The 18,001-nt window shown below is 34.8% G+C and overlaps 2 long non-coding RNA genes across 5 annotated transcripts; both read right to left on the bottom strand.

Annotated features, from left to right (window-relative positions):
- Positions 1-687: 687 nt before the first annotated feature.
- On the bottom strand, positions 688-8,340 carry LOC110863696. 4 transcript variants are annotated; one of them, XR_004859963.1, is made up of 7 exons: positions 7,648-8,329; positions 7,039-7,577; positions 2,674-6,974; positions 2,234-2,602; positions 2,093-2,136; positions 1,880-1,986; positions 688-923 (listed from the first exon to the last, which is right to left on the bottom strand). It is a non-coding gene; the product is annotated as an uncharacterized LOC110863696 (long non-coding RNA). The 4 variants fall into 4 exon arrangements; XR_004859964.1 differs by lacking the exon at positions 7,039-7,577 and having other exon boundaries at positions 7,648-8,340; XR_004859965.1 differs by having other exon boundaries at positions 1,854-1,986; positions 7,039-8,338.
- A 1,887-nt stretch (positions 8,341-10,227) lies between these two features.
- Positions 10,228-12,842, bottom strand: LOC118479673. The gene is made up of 3 exons (XR_004859961.1): positions 12,060-12,842; positions 11,875-11,981; positions 10,228-10,920 (listed from the first exon to the last, which is right to left on the bottom strand). It is a non-coding gene; the product is annotated as an uncharacterized LOC118479673 (long non-coding RNA).
- Positions 12,843-18,001: the final 5,159 nt, after the last annotated feature.

The following is an 18,001-nucleotide window of genomic DNA, read 5'->3' as shown; positions in this document are numbered from 1 at the left end:
TCAATATTTGATACGATTACATGATGTTTTAGACCATTTATTTGGTTGATCGATGTGGAGAGAAGGAACTAGTCTGCTAAACTACATTTTTAAAAATAATTCTAACGTAACTTTTTGGGATTGGCGAATATATATATCATTACGAAGTGTTTTTTTTTAGCAAAACCGAACAGCCGCAACGCACTGGAAAACTCACTAGTACCATAAAGACATAAACTTTTATTACCGATATCATGTGACACTGATGTTTATAATGTGCGTTCGTCCATAGTATAAACTATTCTCTTACTTTCATGCAAAGTTTCTTGCCCTCTCTCTATGACTCTATATATGTCTCTCAATACGCATGCATCTCTCTCATATACACATTCTCTCTCATGGATCATGGTCATGTCATGACGATGGTTCCTACTATGATTATTCTTTTGTCGTGTTTGGGTTGTGTTTTATGTCGTGCCAGGAATTTGCACCCCTAAAGTAATCTTATTTTTTTTGTACTTATATTATCGCATTAAACATGTATAAAAGATTAGAAAGATGACGTCTATGCAGTACGGGCTAGCCCAATTTGACATGGCCTGTTTTGTAACGGAGTAAAATAGGTTTTGTCAAATGAGTGCTTTTGATTCGATAGGCGGGCCAAACTAGTTTGGTTCAAATTTTAGTGGTATCTGAGTTTCAAGAGACTTTTGGGAGAAATAGCTTAGTTTTGCATTATTTATTATAGAATAAAAAAATGGCGGATCATCCTGTTTTGGTTGGTTACAGGCTAAACAGAGTGGGTCAAAATAAGCCTCTTAAGTTGCCAACAATGGTTATTTCTCCGGTCAAGGCTTTAATTTGATGGTGAGATGTGATCATTTCTTTTTGTGATTACCACTGATATATGTAGAAAATATGTATATCTTCAAGCACCAATGCACCTGTAACAATAAGTTCGTATACAAAATCATTACATTCTTACTTTCCAATAACCATCTTTCTTTGTATCTACAGGTAAACTTTAACAAGTTCTCAAGATTCTTTAATTTTCTATTCTTCATTTGTTATGAAAGTAAAAAGAGCATCAGTAAGTGGGATAACAAACCAGCATTGATGACATTTTCTATCTTCTTGCTTGTGCTCCTATGATCATCTTACAGATAATTGGAATATTGTTTTCTTACTATAGTATCATTTCCATCAGCACAACGCATATTATATTGTTCATTGCATTTATGTCACCTGTTTTAAGTGAATTTCTCTCGACAAAATTCATAAAATTTGAGCTTCTTAATGACAAGGTTTTCTACTTTTGTTGGTTACATTACAAATGTTATGGTGTGGAGCAGAATTATAAACTTTCCCCACAAATGAAAAGAACATGAGTAAATATGTATATAAGTTCAAGTTCATGATCAAATCTCCACTGCTCCACACCATAACATTTGTAATGTAACCCGTCTATTGCAATATTGCATGTATTAAAGATTAAAACAATGTTTTTTTTCCTATAATTTACCCGTTTGATATTTATATGTTCGCCCATTTGACCTGGGCGGGGTAATGCCATTTTATTTTGATTGAGCAATTCTGATAGTGTATAACCGACCATTTATATCTGTTTTTACTATCATTTTGATTTTAGCCACCAATGTTGTTTGTTACTTTGATAGTTGTGTATATATCATGTCGGCTAGACCATATCAACTCTTTTTTGTGAATACTACTTTAGTCGGTTCAAAAGCAGTTGAGCTTCTTATGTTAAATATTGTTATTTTGTAGATCTGATGTTATTTGAGCGTGCTACTCGTTTTGCTGTTTTAATCTAAACAAAACCCAACTTAAAATCAGCTACGCAAAACAACCAATACCTTTTAATCTGGTAATCATATTGTACCTCTTTTCGTGTTTCGACACTTTTCAAAGCTACTGAATTTGGTCCCGCCTTCAGCGGTCTTTCATCCACACCAACCTCTTTAAGTGAACTGTCCCAGCATATGTTATCTAAATGTAAAGAAAAAATATATAAGCACAATATAGTTGCAACAATATATATATATATATATATATTACCCAAATGATACAGATTTCCATGTTGGTCCTAACTGACCTCTTACAGGATTGATTTTTTCTGTTGTTGGTGTTTTCCTTAATCTACATTTACAAACTGGGTAAGACGATAAATATCTACATATAAAAACTAATAGTATGTAATAGCTAGAAGGATTAATATGTTTGCATAAGAAACTACCTTTCACTTTCTCTATGTAAAATCACCTTCAAAAACGTCTACAAACCGCAAGAAATCATTCTTAAATCAATTTACATTCCAACCTATTAATAAATGTAAGCTATATACAGGCGTCTAGTCCAAAAACGTACCGATTATTTAGTCAATTTAGTGGAAACGATTAACAAACATATAAGATTACCGTCACTAAATTGATTTAAATCTCATGACCTAATTAGGCATGTATAGATCCACAAATACCCACTGGATCAAACACCTCGTAATCATCATCACGATGATCGTTGATTCACTTACCTGCAACTGTAGATCAGTGATTAACCATATACGATTTTCCATTGGATGTTGAAAGAGTCATCTTCTAATTTCTTTCTACAGTTAAAGAAAATATAACAGACAAAAAAATATACTGCAAAACAGGAGATAAATCAGAAAGCAATTACCGGTTAATTTCTTGTTTGAGATTTAGGGCTTCTGATTTAGTGCGATGGTGGGAGCGATGGCTTCACCGCTGTCTTCTTCATCTTCCTCGTTTAACCCAGAGAGACATAGAGAGAAGGGGATAAAGTGAGAGAAGACGGAATGACTGGCAGGTGTAGGTGAAGGAAACCTTAGAAACCTAAACTGTTCCTAAGAACCTACTGCAAATGTTATTATAGATAATAAAAAAGTAACATCGTATTTTAAATTAATCCTTGAAATAAGTTTGTTTTTTGATTTTCTTAAAATTCTCTAAAGGCTATGTGTTACCACCTTATGCCCTCGGTGAGGTGGCAACTTTCCGGCGTAAGGGGCATGTAAAACCGCCCAATGGGGAGCTAAACCAAGCATTAAGGTGGTGGACGTTGGTAGGGTAACGGCGTGAAGGGAAAAATGGATGCGGGTCCCATGCCAATTAGCCAAATAGCCAATCAAATGCATTCTTTCATTTCTTTTAGATTTCTGTATAATATTAATGGATGTAACAACTTTGTGAAACGAAAACATAGTGCAGTGAAAAAAAAAGTGAGCAAAACTGATGTGGTAACAAATATTAATAACAAAAGGACATACATATAACATAATTTAAACATGTACAGTAATGTTGCACACCTTGAAAGCATCAGTTTTTTTTGCCTTTAGTAATGTGGTTCTTGGTTAAGGACCATGTATGCAATTAGCCCTTTAACATATAACACTGTTGTTGAATTTTATAAGTAACCTTTTAAAATTGTTTTATATTATAACTTTAATTAGTTACGTATTTACATCTTTATTGTATTATAAAAGTGAACTTCTACAGGATATTATTTGTATACAATTGCATTTTTTAATGTGTAATTTTAGAGTATTGTCATGTGAAAAAAAATTAAATTTCAAATTAAAGTGGAAGAAAATAGTTTGTGGAGAAGAGTGATTTCGGCTTGCCATGGTAGGAAGAGGAAGTGGTCGTCATTACCGTCCGACCCGGCAGTTACAGGTGTGTGGAATAATAGTATGAGAATGGAGGACAAACTACTGATAAAAGGGAAAAGAATTCACAATTTCATTAAAGGTGTGGTGGGAAATGGAAACAACATAAGATTCTGGATAGATATTTGGTATGGGGATACCCCCCTTATGAATAAATGGCCTGGTCTTTTTGCGCTTGAAAAATACAAATCTTGCTGGGTTAGCGACCGAATCTCAAGTTCGGGTGACGATCTGATCCTTCTTTGCAGCTGGGCAAGAGATCCGATGACCCCGAGTGAAATTCTGGAGCTGGAAGAATTTGAGTCTTCGATCGGCTGCGTGGAGTTATCGGCTGAGAAGGATAGATGGGTGTGGTCTCCTGACGAGTTGGGTTTGTTCTCTTCGAGTTCGTTCAAGGATCTGGCAGCGGAGGAATGGGACGAGGAGGTTATTTACACTGTTAAGGGGTGTGGTTGGGTGCCGTCTAAATGTATGATTTTAATGTGGAGGTCGGCGCTCGACCGTATTCCGACTAGACAAGCTCTCGAAAAAAGGAATATCCCGGTCGAGTCGGTGTCTTGTGCTTTGCGGGGAAGGGGTGGAATCGGTGGATCATCTCTTTACGAGCTGCAACGTAGCGTTGAGGGTTTGGAATCGGTTTAGCGGGTGGGTCAAACTCCCTCCGATCTACGCGTTCTCGTTCAAGGATATTCTTAGTATTCACAAAGGAGGTAGCGGGGATAATAAAACTAAGGAGATTGTTTGTGGCCTGGTCGTTGTGACGTGTTGGGCTATTTGGAAAGCTAGGAACGAAAAGGTTTTCACAAATGGTAGAGGGGACAGTGAAGACATTTTTGGGGAAGTTAGAACTATACGGTTTTTTTTGGCTAAAAAACAGATCCAAACATAAGAATATTGTTTGGAAAGAGTGGTGTAATTATCCTTTGTATATGTTGTAGTTGGTTGTTGGTGCGGTCCTGAGTTTTTTGGCAGACCGGTCGGTTTTATTGAAGTTCTCTTTAAAAAAAAAAGAAAAAAAAATCCATCCCACGCCACGACCAAGACCATTAATGAAGACAATCTTAAAAGATATCAATTTTCACATGAATTCAAACTTTGAAAAAACAAATAAAAGAAAGATGGTAATTGTGTGTGTGTGGAATCTCGACTGATAGGGGGGAGAGCTAAAAACATATAAACTTTGATAATTACTATATCTGATAACGTTTAAATTTTAAAAACTATAACTATAGGAGGTTTATGATTACTATATCTGATAACGTTTAAATTTTAAAAACTATAACTATATGTAGGAGGTTTATGATTACTTACTCTTTTATATTATTTTAGTTTGGGACATCATCAATATTTGATACGATTACATGATATTTTAGACCATTTATTTGGTTGATCGATGTGGAGAGAAGGAACAAGTCTGCTAAACTACATTTTTAAAAATAATTCTAACGTAACTTTTTGGGATTGGCGAATATATATATCATTACGAAGTGTTTTTTTAGCAAAACCGAACCGCCGCAACACGCTGGAAAACTCACTAGTACCATAAAGACAAACTTTTATTACCGATATCTCGTCTATAGTATAAAGTATTCTCTTACTTTCATGCAAAGTTTCTTGCCTTCTCTCTATGACTCTATTATGTCTCTCAATATGCATGCATCTCTCTCATATACACATTCTCTCTCATGGATCATGGTCATGTCATGACGATGGTTCCTACTATGATTATTCTTTTGTCGTGTATGGGTTGTGTTTTAGGTCGTGCCAGGAATTTGCACCCCTAAAGTTATCTTATTTTTTTGTACTTATATTATCACATTAAACATGTATAAAAGATTAGAAAGATGACGTCTATGCAGTACGAGCTAGCCCAATTTGACATCGCCTGTTTTGTAACGGGGCAAAATAGGTTTTGTCAAATGAGTGCTTTTGATTCGATAGGCGGGCCAAACTGGTTTGGTTCAAATTTTAGTGGTATCTGAGTTTCAAGAGACTTTTGGGAGAGATAGCTTAGTTTTGCATTATTTATTATAGAATATAAAAATGGCGGATCATCCCGTTTTGGTTGGTTACAGGCTAAACAGAGTGGGTCAAAATGAGCCTCTTAAGTTGCCAACAATGGTTATTTCTCCGGTCAAGGCTTTAATTTGATGGTGAGATGTGATCATTTCTTTTTGTGATTACCACTGATATATGTAGAAAATATGTATATATTCAAGCACCAATGCACCTGTAACAATAAGTTGTATACAAAATCATTACATTCTTACTTTCCAATAACCATTTTTCTTTGTATCTACAGGTAAACTTTAACAAATTCTCAAGATTCTTTAATTTTCTATTCTTCATTTGTTATGAAAGTAAAAAGAGCATCAGTAAGTGGGATAACAAACCAGCATTGATGACATTTTCAATCTTCTTGCTTGTGCTCCTATGATCATCTTACAGACAATTGGAATATTGTTTTCTTACTATAGTATCATTTCCACCAGCACAACGCATATTATATTGTTCATTGCATTTATGTCACCTGTTTTAAGTGAATTTCTCTCGACTAAATTCATAAAATTTGAGCTTCTTAATGACAAGGTTTTCTACTTTTGTTGGTTACATTACAAATGATATGGTGTGGTGCAGAATTATAAACTTTCCCCACAAATGAAAAGAACATGAGTAAATATGTATATAAATTCAAGTTCATGATCAAATCTCCACTGCTCCACACCATAACATTTGTAATGTAACCCGTCTATTGCAATATTGCATGTATTAAAGATTAAAACAATGTTTTTTTTCCTATAATTTACCCGTTTGATATTTATATGTTCGCCCATTTGACCTGGGCGGGGTAATGCCATTTTATTTTGATTGAGCAATTCTCATAGTGTATAACCGACCATTTATATCTATTTTTACTATCATTTTGATTTTAGCCACCAATGTTGTTTGTTACTTTGATAGTTGTGTATATATCATGTCGGCTAAACCATGTCAACTCTTTTTTATGAATACTACTTTAGTCGGTTCAAAAGCAGTTGAGCTTCTTATGTTAAATATTGTTATTTTGTAGATCTGATGTTATTTGAGCGTGCTACTCGTTTTGCTGTTTTAATCTAAACAAAACCCAACTTAAAATCAGCTACGCAAAACAACCAATACCTTTTAATCTGGTAATCATATTGTACCTCTTTTCGTGTTTCGACACTTTTCAAAGCTACTGAATTTGGTCCCGCCTTCAGTGGTCTTTCATCCACACCAACCTCTTTAAGTGAACTGTCCCAGCATATGTTATCTAAATGTAAAGAAAAAATATATAAGCACAATATAGTTGCAACAGAGATATATATATATATTACCCAAATGATACAGATTTCCATGTTGGTCCTAACTGACCTCTTACATGATTGATTTTTTCTGTTGTTGGTGTTTTCCTTAATCTACATTTACAAACTGGGTAAAACGATAAATATCTACATATAAAAACTAATAGTATGTAATAGCTAGAAGGATTAATATGTTTGCATAAGAAACTACCTTTCACTTACTCTATGTAAAATCACCTTCAAAAACGTCTACTAACCGCAAGAAATCATTCTTAAATCAATTTACATTCCAACCTATTAATAAATGTAAGCTATATACAGGCGTCTAGTCCAAAAACGTACCGATTATTTAGTCAATTTAGTGGAAACGATTAACAAACATATAAGATTACCGTCACTAAATTGATTTAAATCTCATGACCTAATTAGGCATGTATAGATCCACAAATACCCAAACACCTCGTAATCATCATCACGATAATCGTTGATTCACTTACCTGCAACTGTAGATCAGTGATTAACCATCTACGATTTTCCATTGGATGTTGAAAGAGTCATCTTCTAATTTCTTTCTACAGTTAAAGAAAATTTAACAGACAAAAAATATACTGCAAAACAGGAGATAAATCAGAAAGCAATTACCGGTTAATTTCTTGTTCGAGATTTAGGGCTTCTGATTTAGTGCGATGGTGGGAGCGATGGCTTTGCCGCTGTCTTCTTCATCTTCCTCGTTTAACCCAGAGAGACATAGAGAGAAGGGGATAAAGTGAGAGAAGACGGAATTACTGGCAGGTGTAGGTGAAGGAAACCTTAGAAACCTAAACTGTTCCTAAGAACCTACGGCAAATGTTATTATAGATTATAAAAAAGTAACATCGTATTTTAAATTAATCCTTGAAATAAGTTTGTTTTTTGATTTTCTTAAAAGTCTCTAAAGGCTATGTGTTACCACCTTATGCCCTCGGTGAGGTGGCAACTTTCCGGCGTAAGGGGCATGTAAAACCGCCCAATGGGGAGCTAAACCTAGCATTAAGGTGGTGGGCGTTGGTAGGGTCACGGCGTGAAGGGAAAAATGGATGCGGGTCCCATGCCAATTAGCCAAATAGCCAATCAAATGCATTCTTTCATTTCTTTTAGATTTCAGTATAATATTAATGGATGTAACAACTTTGTGAAACGAAAACATAGTGCAGTGAAAAAAAAAGTGAGTAAAACTGATATGGTAACAAAAATTAATAACAAAAGGACATACATATAACATAATTTAAACATGTACATTAACGTTGCACACCTTGAAAGCATCAGTTTTTTTGCCTTTAGTAATCTGGTTCTTGGTTAAGGACCATGTATGCACTTAGCCCTTTAACATATAACACTGTTGTTGAATTTTATAATTAACCTTTTAAAATTGTTTTATATTATAACTTTAATTAGTTACGTATTTACATCATTATTATATTATAAAAGTGAACTTCTACAGGATATTATTTGTATACAATTGCATTTTTTAATGTGTAATTTTAGAGTATTGTCATGTGAAAAACAAAATTAAATTTCGAATTAAAGTGGAAGAAAATAGTTTGTGGAGAAGAGTGATTTCGGCTTGCCATGGTAGGAAGAGGAAGTGGTCGTCGTTACCGTCCGACCCTGCAGTTACAGGTGTGTGGAATAATATTATGAGAATGGAGGACAAACTACTGATAAAAGGGAAAAGAATTCACAATTTCATTAAAGGTGTGGTGGGAAATGGAAACAGAATAAGATTCTGGATAGATATTTGGTATGGGGATACCCCCCTTATGAATAAATGGCATGGTCTTTTTGCGCTTGAAAATACAAATCTTGCTGGGTTAGCGACCGAATCTCGGGTTCGGGTGACGATCTGATCCTTCTTTGCAGCTGGGCAAGAGATTCGATGACCCCGAGTGAAATTCTGGAGCTGGAAGAATTTGAGTCTTCGATCGGCTGCGTGGATTTATCGGCTGAGAAGGATAGATGGGTGTGGTCTCCTGACGAGTTGGGTTTGTTCTCTTCGAGTTCGTTCAAGGATCTGGCAGCGGAGGAATGGGACGAGGAGGTTATTTACACTGTTAAGGGGTGTGGTTGGGTGCCATCTAAATGTATGATTTTTATGTGGAGGTCGGCGCTCCACCGTATTCCGACTAGACAAGCTCTCGAAAAAAGGAATATCCCGGTCGAGTCGGTGTCTTGTGCTTTACGCGGAAGGGGTAGAATCGGTGGATCATCTCTTTACGGGCTGCAACGTAGCGTTGAGGGTTTGGAATCGGTTTAGCGGGTGGGTCAAACTCCCTCCGATCTACGCATTCTCGTTCAAGGATATTCTTAATATTCACAAAGGAGGTAGCAGGGATAATAAAGCTAAGGAGATTGTTCGTGGCCTGGTCGTTGTGACGTGTTGGGCTATTTGGAAAGCTAGAAACGAAAAGGTTTTCACAAATGGTAGAGGGGACAGTGAAGACATTTTTGGGGAAGTTAGATCTATAGGGTTTTTTTTTTTGGTTAAAAAACAGATCCAAACATAAGAATATTGTTTGAAAAGAGTGGTGTAATTATCCTTTGTATATGTTGTAGTTGGTTGTTGGTGCGGTCCTGGGTTTTTTGGCAGACCGGTCGGTTTTATTGAAGTTCTCTTTAAAAAAAAAAAAGAAAAAAAAATCCATCCCACGCCACCACCAAGACCATTAATGAAAACAATCTTAAAAGATATCAATTTTCACATGAATTCAAACTTTGAAAAAACAAATAAAAGAAAGACGGTAATTGTGTGTGTGTGGAATCTCGACTCATAGGGGGAGGAGAGCTAAGAACATATAAACTTTGTTAATTACTATATCTGATAACGTTTAAATTTTAAAAACTATAACTATAGGAGGATTATGATTACTATATCTGATAACGTTTAAATTTTAAAAAGTATAACTATATGTAGGAGGTTTATGATTACTTACTCTTTTATGTTATTTTAGTTTGGGACATCATCAATATTTGATACGATTACATGATATTTTAGACCATTTGTTTGGTTGATCGATGTGGAGAGAAGGAATGAGTCTGCTAAACTACATTTTTAAAAATAATTCTAATGTAACTTTTTGGGATTGGCGAATATATATCATTACGAAGTGTTTTTTTTAGAAAAACCGAACCGCCGCAATGCGCTGGAAAACTCACTAGTACCATAAAGACATAAACTTTTATTACCGATATCATGTGACACTGATGTTTATAATGTGCGTTCGTCCATAGTATAAAGTATTCTCTTACTTTCATGCAAAGTTTCTTGCCCTCTCTCTATGACTCTATATATGTCTCTCAATATGCATGTATCTCTCTCATATACACATTCTCTCTCATGGTCATGGTCATGTCATGACGATGGTTCTTACTATGATTATTCTTTTGTCGTGTTTGGGTTGTGTTTTAGGTCGTGCCAGGAATTTGCACCCCTAAAGTAATCTTATTTTTTGTACTTATATTATCGCATTAAACATGTATAAAAGATTAGAAAGATGACGTCTATGCAGTATGGGCTAGCCCACTTTGACATGGCCTGTTTTGTAACGGGGTAAAATTGGTTTTGTCGAATGAGTGCTTTTGATTCGATAGGCGGGCCAAACTGGTTTGGTTCAAATTTTAGTGGTATCTGAGTTTCAAGAGACTTTTGGGAGAAATAGCTTAGTTTTGCATTATTTATTATAGAATAAAAAATGGCGGATCATCCCGTTTTGGTTGGTTACAGGCTAAACAGAGTGGGTCAAAATGAGCCTTTTAAGTTGCCAACAATGGTTATTTCTCCGGTCAAGGCTTTAATTTGATGGTGAGATGTGATCATTTCTTTTTGTGATTACCACTGATATATGTAGAAAATATGTATTTCTTCAAGCACCAATGCACCTGTAACAATAAGTTGTATACAAAATCATTACATTCTTACTTTCCAATAACCATCTTTCTTTGTATCTACAGGTAAACTTTAACAAGTTCTCAAGATTCTTTAATTTTCTATTCTTCATTTGTTATGAAAGTAAAAAGAGCATTAGTAAGTGGGATAACAAACCAGCATTGATGACATTTTCTATCTTCTTGCTTGTGCTCCTATGATCATCTTACAGACAATTGGAATATTGTTTTCTTACTATAGTATCATTTCCATCAGCACAACGCATATTATATTGTTCATTGCATTTATGTCACCTGTTTTAAGTGAATTTCTCTCCACTAAATTCATAAAATTTGAGCTTCTTAATGACAAGGTTTCCTACTTTTGTTGGTTACATTACAAATGTTATGGTGTGGAGCAGAATTATAAACTTTCCCCACAAATGAAAAGAACATGAGTAAATATGTATATAAATTCAAGTTCATGATCAAATCTCCACTGCTCCACACCATAACATTTGTAATGTAACCCGTCTATTGCAATATTGCATGTATTAAAGATTAAAACAATGTTTTTTTCCTATAATTTACCCGTTTGATATTTATATGTTCGCCCATTTGACCTGGGCGGGGTAATGCCATTTTATTTTGATTGAGCAATTCTCATAGTGTATAACCGACCATTTATATCTGTTTTTACTATCATTTTGATTTTAGCCACCAATGTTGTTTGTTACTTTGATAGTTGTGTATATATCATGTCGGCTACACCATGTCAACTCTTTTTTGTGAATACTACTTTAGTCGGTTCAAAAGCAGTTGAGCTTCTTATGTTAAATATTGTTATTTTGTAAATCTAATGTTATTTGAGCGTGCTACTCGTTTTGCTGTTTTAATCTAAACAAAACCCAACTCAAAATCAGCTACGCAAAACAACCAATACCTTTTAATCTGGTAATCATATTGTACCTCTTTTCGTGTTTCGACACTTTTCAAAGCTACTGAATTTGGTCCCGCCTTCAGCGGTCTTTCATCCACACCGACCTCTTTAAGTGAACTGTCCCAGCATATGTTATCTAAACGTAAAGAAAAAATATATAAGCACAATATAGTTGCAACAAAGATATATATATATATATATATGTATATATTACCCAAATGATACAGATTTCCATGTTGGTCCTAACTGACCTCTTACATGATTGATTTTTTCTGTTGTTGGTGTTTTCCTTAATCTACATTTACAAACTGGGTAAAACGATAAATATCTACATATAAAAACTAATAGTATGTAATAGCTAGAAGGATTAATATGTTTGCATAAGAAACTACCTTTCACTTTCTCTATGTAAAATCACCTTTAAAAACGTCTACAAACCGCAAGAAATCATTCTTAAATCAATTTACATTCCAACCTATTAATAAATGTAAGCTATATACAGGCGTCTAGTCCAAAAACGTACCGATTATTTAGTCAATTTAGTGGAAACGATTTACAAACATATAAGATTACTGTCACTAAATTGATTTAAATCTCATGACCTAATTAGGCATGTATAGATCCACAAATACCCACTGGAACAAACACCTCGTAATCATCATCACGATGATCGTTGATTCACTTACCTGCAACTGTAGATCAGTGATTAACCATATACGATTTTCCATTGGATTTTGAAAGAGTCATCTTCTAATTTCTTTCTACAGTTAAAGAAAATATAACAGACAAAAAAATATACTGCAAAACAGGAGATAAATCAGAAAGCAATTACTGGTTAATTTCTTGTTCGAGATTTAGGGCTTCTGATTTAGTGCGATGGTGGGAGCGAGGGCTTCGCCGCTGTCTTCTTCATCATCCTCGTTTAACCCAGAGAGACATAGAGAGAAGGGGATAAAGTGAGAGAAGACGGAATGACTGGCAGGTGTAGGTGAAGGAAACCTTTGAAACCTAAACTGTTCCTAAGAACCTACGGCAAATGTTATTATAGATAATAAAAAAGTAACATCGTATTTTAAATAATCCTTGAAATAAGCATGTTTTTTGATTTTCTTAAAATTCTCTAAAGGCTATGCGTTACCACCTTATGTCCTCGGTGAGGTGGCAATTTCCGGCGTAAGGGGCATGTAAAACCGCCCAATGGGGAGCTAAACCTAGCATTAAGGTGGTGGGCGTTGGTAGGGTAACGGCGTGAAGGGAAAAATGGATGCGGGTCCCATGCTAATTAGCCAAATAGCCAATCAAATGCATTCTTTCATTTCTTTTAGATTTCGGTATAATATTAATGGATGTAACAACTTTGTGAAACGAAAACATAGTGCAGTGAAAAAAAAAGTGAGTTAAACTGATGTGGTAACAAATATTAATAACAAAAGGACATACATATAACATAATTTAAACATGTACATTAATGTTGCACACCTTGAAAGCATCAGTTTTTTTGCCTTTAGTAATCTGGTTCTTGGTTAAGGACCATGTATGCAATTAGCCCTTTAACATATAACACTGTTGTTGAATTTTATAATTAACCTTTTAAAATTGTTTTATATTATAACTTTTAATTAGTTACATATTTACATCATTATTGTATTATAAAAGTGAACTTCTACTGGATATTATTTGTATACAATTGCATTTTTTAATGTGTAATCTTAGAGTATTGTCATGTGAAAAACATAATTAAATTTCGAATTAAAGTGGAAGAAAATAGTTTGTGGAGAAGAGTGATTTCGGCTTGCCATAGTAGGAAGAGGAAGTGGTCGTCGTTACCGTTCGACCCGACAGTTACAGGTGTGTGGAATAATACTATGAGAATGGAGGACTAACTACTGGTAAAAGGGAAAAGAATTCACAATTTCATTAAAGGTGTGGTGGGAAATGGAAACAACATAAGATTCTGGATAGATATTTGGTATGGGGATACCCCCCTTATGAATAAATGGCCTGGTCTTTTTGCGCTTGAAAAATACAAATCTTGCTGGGTTAGCGACCGAATCTCGGGTTCGGGTGACGATCTGATCCTTCTTTGCAGTTGGGCAAGAGATCCGATGACCCCGAGTGAAATTCTGGAGCTGGAAGAATTTGAGTCTTCGATCGGCTGCGTGGAGTTATCGGCTGAGAAGGATAGATGGGTGTGGTCTCCTGACGAGTTGGGTTTGTTCTCTTCGAGTTCGTTCAAGGATCTGGCAGCGGAGGAATGGGACGAGGAGGTTATTTACACTGTTAAGGGGTGTGGTTGGGTGCCGTCTAAATGTATGATTTTTATGTGGAGGTCGGCGCTCGACCGTATTCCGACTAGACAAGCTCTCGAAAAAAAGAATATCCCGGTTCGAGTCGGTGTCTTGTGCTTTGCGGGGAAGGGGTGGAATTGGTGGATCATCTCTTTACGGGCTGCAACGTAGCGTTGAGGGTTTGGAATCGGTTTAGCGGGAGGGTCAAACTCCATCCGATCTACGCATTCTCGTTCAAGGATATTCTTAATATTCACAAAGGAGGTAGCAGGGATAATAAAGCTAAGGAGATTGTTCGTGGCCTGGTCGTTGTGACGTGTTGGGCTATTTGGAAAGCTAGAAACGAAACGGTTTTCACAAATGGTAGAGGGGACAGTGAAGACATTTTTGGGGAAGTTAGATCTATAGGGTTTTTTTGGTTAAAAAACAGATCCAAACATAAGAATATTGTTTGGAAAGAGTGGTGTAATTATCCTTTGTATATGTTGTAGTTGGTTGTTGGTGCGGTCCTGGGTTTTTTGGCAGACCGGTCGGTTTTATTGAAGTTCTCTTTAAAAAAAAAAAGAAAAAAAAAATCCATCCCACGCCACCACCAAGACCATTAATGAAAACAATCTTAAAAGATATCAATTTTCACATGAATTCAAACTTTGAAAAAACAAATAAAAGAAAGACGGTAATTGTGTGTGTGTGGAATCTCGACTCATAGGGGGAGGAGAGCTAAGAACATATAAACTTTGTTAATTACTATATCTGATAACGTTTAAATTTTAAAAACTATAACTATAGGAGCTTTATGATTACTATATCTGATAACGTTTAAATTTTAAAAACTATAACTATATGTAGGAGGTTTATGATTACTTACTCTTTTATATTATTTTAGTTTGGGACATCATCAATATTTGATACGATTACATGATATTTTAGACCATTTATTTGGTTGATGGATGTGGAGAGAAGGAATGAGTCTGCTAAACTACATTTTTAAAAATAATTCTAATGTAACTTTTTAGGATTGGCGAATATATATATCATTACGAAGTGTTTTTTTTAGCAAAACCGAACCGCCGCAACGCGCTGGAAAACTCACTAGTACCATAAAGACATAAACTTTTATTACCGATATCATGTGACACTGATGTTTATAATGTGCGTTCGTCCATAGTATAAAGTATTCTCTTACTTTCATGCAAAGTTTCTTGCCCTCTCTCTAGGACTCTATATATGTCTCTCAATATGCATGCATCTCTCTCATATACACATTCTCTCTCATGGATCATGGTCATGTCATGACGATGGTTCCTACTATGATTATTTTTTTGTCGTGTTTAGGTTGTGTTTTAGGTCGTGCCAGGAATTTGCACCCCTAAAGTAATCTTATTTTTTTGTACTTATATTATCGCATTAAACATGTATAAAAGATTAGAAAGATGACGTCTATGCAGTACGGGCTAGCCCAATTTGACATGGCCTGTTTTGTAACGGGGCAAAATAGGTTTTGTCAAATGAGTGCTTTTGATTCGATAGGCGTGCCAAACTGGTTTGGTTCAAATTTTAGTGGTATCTGAGTTTCAAGAGACTTTTGGGAGAAATAGCTTAGTTTTGCATTATTTATTTTAGAATAAAAAATGGCGGATCATCCCGTTTTGGTTGGTTACAGGCTAAACAGAGTGGGTCAAAATGAGCCTCTTAAGTTGCCAACAATGGTTATTTCTCCGGTCAAGGCTTTAATTTGATGGTGAGATGTGATCATTTCTTTTTGTGATTACCACTGATATATGTAGAAAATATGTATATCTTCAAGCACCAATGCACCTGTAACAATAAGTTGTATAGAAAATCATTACATTCTTACTTTCCAATAACCATCTTTCTTTGTATCTATAGGTAAACTTTAACAAGTTCTCAAGATTCTTTAATTTTCTATTCTTCATTTGTTATGAAAGTAAAAAGAGCATTAGTAAGTGGGATAACAAACCAGCATTGATGACATTTTCAATCTTCTTGCTTGTGCTCCTATGATCATCTTACAGACAATTGGAATATTGTTTTCTTACTATAGTATCGTTTCCATCAGCACAACGCATATTATATTGTTCATTGCATTTATGTCACCTGTTTTAAGTGAATTTCTCTTGACTAAATTTATAAAATTTGAGCTTCTTAATGACAAGGTTTTCTACTTTTGTTGGTTACATTACAAATGTTATGGTGTGGAGCAGAATTATAAACTTTCCCCACAAATGAAAAGAACATGAGTAAATATGTATATAAATTCAAGTTAATGATCAAATCTCCACTGCTCCACACCATAACATTTGTAATGTAACCTTTGTAATGTAACCCGTCTATTGCAATATTGCATGTATTAAACATTAAAACAATGTTTTTTTCCTATAATTTACCCGTTTGATATTTATATGTTGGCCCATTTGACCTGGGCAGGGTAATGCCATTTTATTTTGATTGATCAATTCTGATAGTGTATAACCGACCATTTATATTTGTTTTTACTATCATTTTGATTTTAGCCACCAATGTTGTTTGTTACTTTGATAGTTGTGTATATATCATGTCGGCTAAACAATGTTAACTCTTTTTTGTGAATACTACTTTAGTCGGTTTAAAAGCAGTTGAGCTTCTTATGTTAAATATTGTTATTTTGTAGATATGTTGCTATTTGAGCATGCTACACATATCATACATACAAACTCGTATCACATATTCTCATATATATATATGTATATATATATATATATATATAGAAACGGGATCAGGAGAAAACGCTCAAAAGTGTGAGAACGGTGAGAACGCTTCCTGGCCTAACACGTGTCACGCCGCTTAGAAGAGGGCGGAGGGGCTTTTTTGTCCTTTCATCTTCTGCTTTTCCAATTCCGCTTTTCTCAATATTGTTGGTTTTTAAGATTTTTGGCGTTAACCAAATTCAATATTTAATGGCGTTTAATGGTTTCATATTATTAAAATTTTCACGCCGATAATACGTTGCATTGTGTTTAAAATTGTTATGTTTGGTGTTTTTCTTGCCAAAACAACCCAAAACATCATGCCTAAGTTCAAAACATGATGCCTACATGTCAATTTCTATGGCTTCTCACACTTCTCACAAAAAATGTCCTTTTTACAGGAACCTCACCCTATATATATATATACACATATAACAAATAACCACATAAAGTTAAAATTTCATACATTTGCTTGATGATTGAATGAGATGTCTAAAAAAAACTTGTAAAATTCGACCTTCACCTAAATATAACAAAATATATTCAATAATATTTAATAAAACTAAAAAAAAATCAATAAATGAAATAATACCTTTAGTTAACGTGTACATAAGCTAAAACGTAGAAGATGATAAAAATTTAACGAGCCTTCGTTTCTTCAAGTATTAAAGGAAAAAGATGATGAAAAATATTAAAGCTTTGTTTCAGAAATTATAGGAAGATGATGATGATCATACATAAGATGCGGTTACATTAGAACCGCATCTTTTGGGCGATGCTTTTTCAAAATCATTAATGCATGCTTGATCGGATGAATTAAAAGATGCAAAAATGCGGTTAGCATCATTTGGGCGATAGCGAAAGATGCAAAACATGTAGTACGTTAGAAACGCATCTTTTGGGCGATATCGAAAGATGCAAAAGATGCGGTTTACATTAGAACCGCGTCTTTTGGGCGACGCTTTTTTCAAAATGAATACATGACTTTATCAGATGAATCAAAAGATACAGTTGCAACCTACCAACCGCATCTTTTGAAAATCCTATGGCATCTTTTGCCAACTTATGTACTAGTGTCATGTCATGTGTCTGTCTAACACGATTTTTGGTTCCGTATTGTG

The sequence above is a fragment of the Helianthus annuus genome, chromosome 6, assembly GCF_002127325.2.
Source record: "Helianthus annuus cultivar XRQ/B chromosome 6, HanXRQr2.0-SUNRISE, whole genome shotgun sequence".
NCBI lineage: Eukaryota > Viridiplantae > Streptophyta > Magnoliopsida > Asterales > Asteraceae > Helianthus > Helianthus annuus.
This window is presented reverse-complemented; position numbering and strand designations above follow the sequence as displayed.